Source organism: Falco rusticolus, chromosome 9 (genome assembly GCF_015220075.1).
Source record: "Falco rusticolus isolate bFalRus1 chromosome 9, bFalRus1.pri, whole genome shotgun sequence".
Lineage (NCBI taxonomy): Eukaryota > Metazoa > Chordata > Aves > Falconiformes > Falconidae > Falco > Falco rusticolus.
Window position 1 is genome coordinate 7,159,550 of NC_051195.1, and position 11,340 is coordinate 7,170,889.

The following is an 11,340-nucleotide window of genomic DNA, read 5'->3' on the forward strand; positions in this document are numbered from 1 at the left end:
CTTTGTTTAAAAATATGTGTCTTTGCATGCACAAAGACAGAGTCTGAAGACGAGCCTGCTTTGGGAGGTCGTTGCACCTTCATATTAATCCACTGTTTTGCTGATGGAGAAGTGGAGCAACTAAGTCCCTGAAGAGGCCACAGAAGTGGAGGAGGGAAGCACGGGCTGTTGTGTCAGTATTAGGCCGCTGAAGGTTGACTAGGAGCCCCCCTTCTGCCGTGCATGTTGGGTGGCTTCCCTTGCCACCCAGCTGCCAAGAGGGGCCCTCTGTTATTTCAGTACACCACCTTCTGCCACCTTTGCAGGCAGCCTTGTCCTCTTGAATACAGTAAGTTTGCACCAAATAATGATGTTCCCAGGATGGTCTTGTATTGTTTGTGTTACAAAGAGCTCCACTGTGGAATGTGCTCCCCTCCCAAATGTGCATATCTCCTCCAGTGTCAGCTTTTACTGTGAAAACAAAAGCAGATGTTCTTGCCCATTTTGGATGGCTTTATGCAAGAGGAGGCATGGAGGAATTCCCATACTGGAACGGACAGCTCCCATCGCCTTCAATAGTTTCTTTGACACCAGCCACCCCAGTGCCCACTGTGCCCAGTCTGCCTAGCTCCCAGTGGTGATCTCAGACACCAGCCTGGCTCCTCTGGTCCCACACAGGAGGTCTGCTACCAAAATGGGACCCACGTTTCCCGTGTGCCTGACCACAGGGCCATCTGCCAGTTCATTAAATGCTTTCAAGAATAACAGCCTCCTCCAATCCTTCCCACCTCATAATATCTGCAGCAAATGTTCCCCTTTTTTTGATGTATCTCATTCCTTGCAGCATGGCTAACGACCACTCTAGGGCAGATCTCACTCCCCATAAAGTTGCTTTCAACTGGTTTGGTCTTTTTCCTATTTACTGCTGCCTCTTATCCCTTCCTCTTGCCCCCTCCACTATATAAATACTTCGATTTTCGTATTACCTAGCCCCAGAGGACTGAAGGCTGATGGCAGCCGCACTTCCCTGTAGGGTTCATGGGAGTGGAGAATTAGAGGGCACTGCCCCAAAGTCCTGGAAAGGTTGCAGCGTTCAGGCTGCCGTTAGGATGCAGAGGGACTGGCAGCAACTTGCAAAGCCCTGCTGGGAGTTGTGCTTTCCAGGTCCATATCTCCATCCCTGTAACAGCTGGGCCGATAACTCTGAAGTATAGCACACCTTAGGAAAAGTGCTCCCGGGAAAAGAAGGTAGCATGTGCTACACAGACATTGAAAGTTGTGGGAATAACGGTCTTTAGAAGAAGTGTGTGCTTCACAGTTATCTTAAGGTGGTTTCAGCTTGTGCTTGCATTGGTCTTGTATTATAGCTAAGGGATTTATTCCTGTTGAAACACAAGCTGCTGATGCTGTGTGCAAAACTTATTCCATCTGCATCCTGGTCGCATTTTTTCAACTGAAGAGCAGCATCAGTTCATGTAAAATCTATGTCCAATAAAAGGGAAGGACTGGAGTTCAAATTTCAAATGTGAAATAACTGGAACTAGCAGGCTGTGAATGATTCAAAAGCAGAGAAGTCGCTGTCGGACTATCCAATTAATATATTGAATAATGAACACACTGGAAAAAATAATAGCTTTCCATAGAAAATTTACAGACAGGAAAACAAGGCAATTCTTTCCTGAATAAATGACTGCTCATTTCTAGCATCAATCTTAACATTTTTAACTCACTAAATTTATATATGCAAGTGTCACTTACTGAAATGCACATATTTAAAGAAAACAATGCTATGATTAAAATTTTGTGCAATGTTTTATGAGGAGCCTGAATAGATTAAAACAAATTAGTGTGAAAGGAAAATGATTATATGTAATAATGTGGTGGTTCTTCATTTTTTAAATATGTTTTTAATGATTCTCGGCTCAGTTCCTCTATTTGCTTTTTGGAGTGGATCTGTTTCTGTGATGTGTGTCGTATGAACGAGCACTGCAATTTTAAAATGCCGGTTTCTGAATGATACTCGTATTAAATGTTTCTGATCTTTGCCCTGCTGGAGTTGTATTGCAGTAATTATTCAGTCACGTAGGAGAAATCTCACCATTATATTTAGATGAATTTTGAATTGGTTTGTACTACAACGGTAATTGTATCTGAACTGTGTAATAGAATTTCCTTAATTATGACTAGCAGGAGAATTGCAATCAAAGAGGTCTGTCGCAGAGCGGGAGGTCATTCGGATGATCTAGAGTGACCTGGCGTATGGCACAGGCCACCCATGTCACCGTGCCATGCCTGCGTCTGTAGCCACCTTTCTGGAGACCCATTAGTGCTTGGCTGCAGTGGGGCTGAGCCCCAGCCGTGGGCCCCTACAGACGGGCCGTCCCAGGAGGGACCCTCTGAGAGGTCCCGCAGCGTGGCTCCTCCCGGGCTGTTCGGGCTTGCTGCCTTCCCGGCAGCGAGTGCCCCTGCGGACTGCACACCTGTGGGTGCTTTGGTGGCGTTTGAGTTCATTTGGTGACTCTGGTTTTATCCATGACGTAACTCAGCGCTGTGCTGAGGAGAGGGCCTTTGGAGACGGGGATCCCGTGACAGGCACCTCGGTCCTTGGAAATGTGTGCCACCTTGTCTCTAGTTTCTCCAACACCACAGTATTTCATTAAATAAGAACAAACTCAAAAGTCAGTGTAATTCGACAGCTAGGCATTACACTGGTACGAGATCAAGCGGAGAGGCTGGTGTGAAGGCTGGGAGGTGGGGCAATGCGAAACCCTGCAGCGTGAGGCTGTGGAAACTCGGGAGGAAAAATCAGCTCTTGTGTCTAGGATATTTAGTAGAAAGCCTTTGCATCCTCTGCTTTTCCTTGCATTTTCCAATGCCAAGATAAAGGAGGGATTTGAGAATAAGATAATGATGCTGGTGCTCTCCATTCAATGGCCTATTGAGTTTTTCAGTCTTCCCAGGTGTTGTATTGGCTTCATGCATGGATACAGCACAGCCATTTTCCTCTGCCTTCAGTAGAAATATCTCTGAATTTTTAAATCCTGAGAACAGTGTGCTTTACATCCTGTTTTTTTTCTCAAGCTGGTTTGTGCTGTAACCTTGTCATCTCAGTGAAGCTATCAGTCTGACTGCACTTCAAATAGACTGATTTGTGGTGGTGAAAGACCAGGCTGGAAGCCCAGGGCTTGGCCAAAGTAGGTCGTGTCCAGTTCATGCCTATCGTGTATTCAAAAGTCATAAACGTTTCTCAGAAAGCCTATCCCTTGGAAAGATTCCTCCAAGGTAACGTATGTTTGAGAGAGGGTTTTGTGTTGCTACATCTCCACACAAATGACAAGTATTACTGTCATCATTCTTTCTTCCTTGGTGTTTAACCCGATAGTCTTGCTGGAGCCGTAATTTATCAATTGCTAGGAGCGCTACAGGATATAGATGGTATGAATCAAATACAGCGGTGACTGAGGTAGGGCTGGCTGGACTTGAAAGCTGAGATAGAGGCAGTTTCCAGGGAGGCATGAGGTATTTGAGTCGCCAACTGTTTGTAAGAAAATCTCTCCGGCAGCTGGAGGATGTAATCTGAACGGCACTTCCAAATTTAGAGGAGGCTTCCAGCCCCCCAACCTTAACCCAGCTGTACATTTGGGGTAAGGCACCCGCTTGGTGTGACTTGGCAAAATCCACGTAGGTGGACTTGCTCTCAACAGACCACGCAGACCCTGTGTTGAGGAGCAGACAAACTAAATGAATCTCTGCATTAGACAGCTTTGAGCAGCACAAGGAAGAAGAAAATATCTGATTGGGTTTTTTGGTTTTTTTCCCCTCAGCATTGTGTTGATGCCGAATTTTCTGTCTTAACTGGAGAAGGATCGTGACGCCTGTCCTCTGTCCGGGTAGAATTTTCCTCCATGTGACATCCAGGGAAATAATCAGCAACATTTCTGATGCAAAGCACTACTTAAATGTAAGGAAGAAATTAATCAACCCATCCTGGTTCTCAAATATGCTGACTTTACCACAGCTTCCACTGATGTTAGGGGTTGCCAGGCCTCAGAAGCCTCAAAAATGTCTAATTTTTTCATAGCAAGTCTGTGGGCCAGCCAGCAGGGCTCAGACCTGATGGTCTTGACTGTTTCAGGATGTACATTAGCCTGCAGTCCCCAAGGCAGGGTGGCCTCATTTTTGTCTGTAACTCTAGTATAAAATATTCTCTTGTCATCAGCTGGTTAGTACACTTGTATTTACCGACCACGTGTGTGGTTCCTGGCGGTAGCTGGGCAGAAGCCGGCATCCTTTCATGTGCAGCAATGTTGTACCAAATGTGCAAAACCTGGCCACCTGCTGATTTTGCTAATTTTTCTGGGTCTTGCATGTATATTTATTTTATTCTTTAGCCCCGGGAAACCATCTCTGTAGAGATACTGCCCACACTGCAGCTTCAGCTGGATAAAAGAATAGTGAAAAATACGGGCAGCTAAATGGATTTTTCCTTCCTCATGGAGTGCAAAACCAAAGGCTTTCTGGACACGGTTGCATTTTTGTATAAATGGGATCCTAACCACGTTTCTGAGACAGGACAGAGTCTGCACCAGGCAGGGGTGGGCACATGGAGTATGCTGTATGGAAACCATGGCCGACAGGTAGCACTGCCAGGAGGATTGCAGAGATAAGAGGAGATAGCGCATCCACCCCGAGCTTTTCTGCGGCTGCTTCATCACTGAAGCTTGGCTAAATTTTGTTGCTGAATTGGACCTTTTATTTACTAGTTACAAATTTTACATGCCATTTTAATAGTGTACATTGTAACTATTTAAAGCTGTGCGTTAAACAGGCCCAGACACTGTTAACAATCTGCATGTTACAATATATTTTTTTGTAAGTGCTTGTTATAGCATCAGCTATTAAGAATTTATTACTAGTGCATTTTAGGTGGTGCTTTACAGTCATTTAATTACAGCCATCTAGCAATCATTACATAAATATGCATGGAGAGCAAGAACCCCAATGTAAGGTGACCCTCAAGGCTTTTACCTGCCAAGCCCAGAGTTCAGGCCCTCAGGTGGCAATGATGTCATTGGCATATGCAGGGAAACACAAACACTGAAAGCTGTGCGGGGAGCTGTGTTCCTCCCGACGCTAGGTGTTCATGAAGTCATCAGCTGGAGCGAGAGCACTGTAGAGCTCCAAGGACCTGAACTTGGCTCTTGGCAAGCAAGTAAAGGAAGGTCGGTTCCCCTCCAGCCCCAGTCCCAGCAAAGACGCAGGGCGTTTGGCCATGAGCACAAAAGTTCAGCGGCAACAAGGGGCCCTCTGAAGCCCCTTGGTACCTCTGTGCTCTCAGCTGCCAAGTGCATCCTTACACCCATTCACCCATTGGCCTGATGTGGTAGGGAGTCAGACATACTGCATATGACCCAAAGGTGGCAGCTGGTCCAAAATGCATCTGCCCCATCTCCATGCTCTTCGTCACTGTGACAGCATGCCCATATTCGAGTCTCTCTAGCTCCCTGCCAGGCTCCCACTCCTAGATCAAACATCATTGCTGGCATCTTCTGCAATGGACTTCAGCCAGCAGACTTGACCAGTGACTGGAAATGACAGTCTGTAACTCCTTCCTCCATTCAGTACTGATATTTTTTCACTCCCTCTTAAGAAAACAAAAATCCCAGTCTACAGTATTCTAGCACTAACCAGCTCTTGGACATGCTACACTCATGAGACATGCTTGCTATCTCTGTGCTCCCACCTAAAGACAAGCTTGCCTAAAATTCAGTTCTGTGTTAAGGCTGCCTCTTCTGTGCACGAGGGTTGTTACATTGCTGTATCTCTCTTGCCTCCAGCAAGAAATTGTCGAGGTGAAGCCTGGTATATTTTGAATGGCTAAACTCTGGTTTTTCTTCTGGAAGCACCAGCAGACAGTTACTGAAAAACTGGAAGGATGAAACGTTTCTGATAGACAGGCTGGCAAGTTGATGCAAGTTGCTGTAGATCAGGAGGAACGTGTGGCACTTTGGTTTCCTCTTGGAGCTGCCAGTAACCAGCTGGATTGTCTGCATGACACTGGTGTTTTGAAACAACCACTCCAGTGTCTTCATCCTCCCTTGACGACACAAAGCCTAGCTGCTTTTTCAAGACTTTTAGTAATGCTTTACCGGTATTTGCAGCCTGCAGTTGCAGAGAGCATGTGGTGCTCTCGTTACTGGATGATGTTAGTACAGCATGACCCTGTGGAGAGGTACAAGCTTGGGTTTATTCACAGATTGCCTAAAATGTGCGGAGTGTGTTTCTCTGAAGCAGATCCAGTGGGCTAGAGGCTCACGCTTGCAGAGATGCATCGCAGCCTCTGCACTGTCGTTGTGTGGGAGGCAAAGCTGTTAGTGCCGTACACCACAGGGTACATTCTCTGCTCCCTCTCTGTGGCTGTTTGGGGTGGAACTGTGACCAGCCCCACTACTACACTCTTGCATACTGTCTACTTTGTAAGAGGTGTTGATCTGGACATCTCACTTCCAAAGGAGCACAACGCACGAAAGTCACAGATGGGTTGCTGAGCGCATTGCATCTAGCTTAAGAAGGACCAAGTGTCACTTGGGTGTTGTTTCCAGTCTCTCAGCTGTGGTTTTACTCTTCAGGCTTATTCTGAGTTGCATACTCTTAATCTAGCCTGATCTCTTTTTCATAGGTCACCCCCAAAATGATCTGAGACAGCAGTCACATTTGTTTGCGACGTTCAGAGGCCAAGGTTTTCCTGTGCTGTGCCTAGCACAGAACCCCGGTTGCAGTGCAGTCCCTTAGGTCAGCGTCCTGTGTCCTCACCAGGGTTTAGCAGGCCACATCTGAAGGTGAATGAGGCTGCTGTAACAATAACTAATATAGCAGAGTCCTCCAGCCCAGCGCTGGAAACATCAGCCTTCAGTATTCAAAGAATCCCATTAAAAATGAATGGTTTCTGCCCCAAGGATTTAACCGAAAGGATGGCACAATGCAAAGCCCTTCTCCCCTGTGACTAGTTCTGGTATGTTCTTCTATCTTAAAAACAATATACTGCCTTTTTTGGGGTCTATTCTGTTTGGGGGCATTGACAGCTTCACTGCTCTTTGTTCTTGTCCTGTGGTCCAGCACCACAAAGATAGCTCCATGCTAGCTTACGGGAGACAGCAGGCACATATCCCTATGCAGGCGTAGCAGGAGCATTGAGTAACCTGATAAAAAGGAAGATGGGAAACAGCAGGAGGCAGGCAGCCGTGGTTCCCTGGTGTTTCTTGAGCACTGGAATGCATTTTACAGCTGTTACCACCGTGGCCTGTGAGGAAGGCACTGCCGTTGCCACCACATAGGTGGAGATGGTGAAGTTAAGCTATATGATTTTTCTGCATCTCTCCACAAGTCTGAGCTGCAGGGCAGCCCAGGGGCAGAGCACTGCCAAAGGCTGGTACTGATAGCTGGACCTGGGTGAAGAGTCACCCTCGGGTTTAATTTCTATCAAAAGCTATGTCTACCTCTGGTGAGTCAAAGGCAGCTTATATGATGAGGTGAAAGCCATGGTCAAGTTCGGACTTCCATGCTGGGGCATGAGGCTTCCTAGGAATGCTTTGGCAGATTTTGGCCTTGGTGCTCAAAATAGAATTATTCAGAACATGCGAAATTAAACCAAGGATGCAGAAACCCTGTATCACCGTGCTGTGCTCCTGATACCCTTCTCTTGGTGCCCACAAAGTCCTCCTTTAGAGATACCCTAAAAAACCAGCATGAGCCCTTACTGAATGCACTGACATTATAGCTTAAAACCAACTGCACTGTCTTTCTGTTTCTTCATCTTCCTTTCTCTCACCCTAGCCTCTCTGATCTGAGACTCTCTAGCAATGTAATAGCCATGGCAGGACTCAGAAAAGTTTGGAAGGCTAGTTCCAGTAGCCTGTATTTCTCACCAGTATCTTCTGGCAGAAAGATAAACTACAGAGCTGATAGCAAGCTCCTGTTGCCCAGGTCTCTGGCTACAGAACTGGGAAGGATAAACACCTCCTTAAGCACTGCAAGATAGAAATAGAACAAGAGAAAGGAATGGAAATCCTCTCATAATGCAACGGCTAGAAGCAATCCAGCTGTTTTGTTTTATTCCCACCATGAGAACTATGGTCAGTCCCAGAGCAAGCTTGGCCACCTGTCAAATCAGGTTTGTGCACTAAAGCTTATTGGAATTTGACACGCTCTTGTCTTGGAGCACACTGGTATGGTCAATACAGACTCCTCCTATAGCACTGACACAACACGTATGCTACCCATGCAGTCCCAGATGTCCCTTATAAATCATGAAAATACTGGCCAGTTCTAATCAGACCCTTTGGGGTATAATGTGTAATACACTATTTGAGAACTGAAAACAATAAATCAAATCAGTACAGAGGTCAGACTAAGACTAAACAGAGCTGAGACTTGCCTGCTGATGTGCGGATAGGCTAAGAGATGCAACAGAAAGAGTTGAAATCCCAAGTCAGCTAAGAAAATTGCTTTCTTCTCATTGTAAAATCTCACTACTAAGTCTCCTGAAGGGGAAAAAAATAGGAACTCATCATATTCTGTAGCACAGCTGATTTGAGGTCTAGAATTTCCCCACAGTTGTCTTAGCTCTTGGGACTACAGGTATTTCTAATCATTTGTCCTTTAGGTTAACTCTTCCCACTTTCCTAAAGCAAACTAGCAGTTAAAAATATGTGCCCCCAAACGTCATCAATCACCTGGTGCAAAAAGAACAGAATACATTTTCTTCTAGAGCATAGAAACCAATTAACCAGTAGCAAAAAATAATTTGGATCCACTTAAAAGGCAGGTGATGCCCCTTGCCAGGGCTGCAGCAGGCAGCTGTGCCGAGGGAAGCGGCCTGGCGGTGCCCGCCTGCCGGCAACCGGGGGCGGCCTGTGCGCCCAGGTGCTGCTGCGTCAGCCCCAGTAACTGATGCCTTCTCTTTGATACAGAAAACGTCGAGTCCTGTCTGTGTTTTTGAAGTGTTACCTGACTCTGAGGACAACATGGTGTTACGGGGTGCGGCCAGGCTTTGTGGCTAACTCGTCGTTTGGCCCCCATAAACATTATCTGGCAAAGAACAACACTGAAGGCTAACTCCCTTGTTCATGCTGTATCTGCATGAACCTTTTGTTTCTTTTAGAAAACCTTTTAGAAGAGGAACACCCAATACGGATTTTTTGCTTTACCTTAGGGCGAGGACAGTCTGTGGCAGAAGATTCTGCTCTGCACATACGCTGCAGATGCTCAAGCTACGTAACTCTCAGCACCGCTGTTGAATTCCCCTTGCTTTCCATCGCGCTTTTTCCTCAAACCCCTCTACGTTTGGCCAAAGCTGGGCAGAGTGTTTTTAAAGCCCATACCGCAGAGTAGCTTGGCACCTGAGTTTTGCCCGTGGAGCTGTATTTCTAGCGGTGGTCTGCGGGGAAGGCCGTCAGAGGCCCCAGCTGTGGCAGCCTCCCTTCACCACGAGTATCGGAGAAGGGCTTTGTTCTAATCCTGCGCAAGCTGCTGAGCGCAGGCTTTGCTGTGGGGAGGTGCGCGTCGTATGAATTCGTGGGGTTCACGCCGGTGGCTCTCGAGCTGAAACGTCTGGAGAGCAGTGCCAGGAACTGATCTCAGACTTTGTCTTTAGTAATGCAAACCAGTAATCCAGAAAGTCACCATAAAACAGTGAACAAAGTCCCTGTGAGACGCTGGCAGTAAATAAAAGAGCTAGCAAAAAGCAGGGCAGTAAATAACTGGTAGTGAACAGAGTGGGACTTGGTCTGTTTGAACAATGCACCAACGCCACCAAACTGGGTGCATACATGGGGCAAGGTGGATTAATATTATGTTTTATCTCTAATTAGACCTAAAGTCTGAATTTCTTCCAAGCCCAGTGGAGAAATAGTTGAAGCACGGATGGAGACACAATCATCGGTTTCATCGGAGGTGCAGCACAGCTTGATGCAGGAGCTTAATGAAGATTTGTTGGTCAACAGCAATCTCCCAACCCGCTTAACGTGCTCTCCATTTAATTTGCTCTGCTACTGTAGTAAATTTGAAGCCCCCAGGTCAGACTCAGCTTTTGTGGCTTCTACAGTCTCTGCAGTGTCAGCAGGAAGCACGAACCGAAGGCTCAGAGCCTGGACTCCAGCAATGTGTATTTCTCCTAATGAAACCCAAAGCCAGGTGAAATTTTTGGGAGAGAGGAAACAGGATATGGAGTCCCTTTGGGGGGTGGGGGGCGTTTATAGCACTCAGAAACTTGGCCCATGTTTCTGGTCCTCCTCCCTTTTCTGCTCCACAAAGGGTTTGTAGCATTTTTCGACAAACTTGGATCTGTCGTGTGTTGTGAGAGAACCTGCTGGGAAATATGGTGATTCCTGCACTCCAGGGCAGAGGAAACGTGTGTTTCTGCTTTGTGTTTTTAGGAAAGTAGGAAGATGAAATTCAAAATAAAATACAGCAGATGGAAATCTCACAGAGACAGACACTGGGAAATGTTTAGACAAGCTTTGTCCTCAGCCCTTGAGCTCAGGATTTAGCAACTAAACCGTAGAGAGACTTCAGAAAGACAATGAAATGCATTTTGGCTTCAGATACAGTTCCTCCAGAATCCAATGAGAGTTGTGCACATGAATCTGAAGGCAGAATATAGCCAACAGCATGGGGAATAGAGGTAATGTGAGAAACTCTCGTGCTGTATTATTATAGTCTGAATTGTTTCCATCATTTTGGGTTAAGTAATTCCCCACTATCCATCTCTAAAGTGCAAACAGTACAGCCTTGATGTGCCCTAGGGAAAGGAAGCAAACCAGCCTTTGAATCTTTACCCAACCTTACTGCTCATATTTTGCTTTCAGTGAATAACTGTTCAAATCCTTTAATATTTCATTCCCATAAAAATATATTTACCAGGGGGTTTTGTGGCAGCAGTGAGGCTGTGTTTATTATTTTAGGAACACCACACGACTGGCTTTAGAGAAAAGACGAGGCAGGAGCAGAGAGTGCTGCAAACCTATTGGAGAACAGCATGTTTTCCACCTGTTGAGGCAGCAGCCACAATAACAGATGCACATAATAATTACCTGCACCTCAAAGGCAGCACCAAGTCCTGCACCTTCTGCTCCCCACCTAGCAGACAGCTAGATAGTGGAATTGCAAAAGAGGAGCACCAAGAGAGTAGAGTAGGCAATGCTTTGCAAAGAAGAAAAGAGCAGCGCTCACTAAGGGAAGGTGGAAGATGAGAGGGAAAGGTCTGAGGCACCATGATGCTAAAGGAAGAGTGAAGCTAAGGAACTCCGGGAGCCCGCCTCATTTTTCAAGTGGCGGTCAGGTTTTTGCTAATACCGTTTCCAA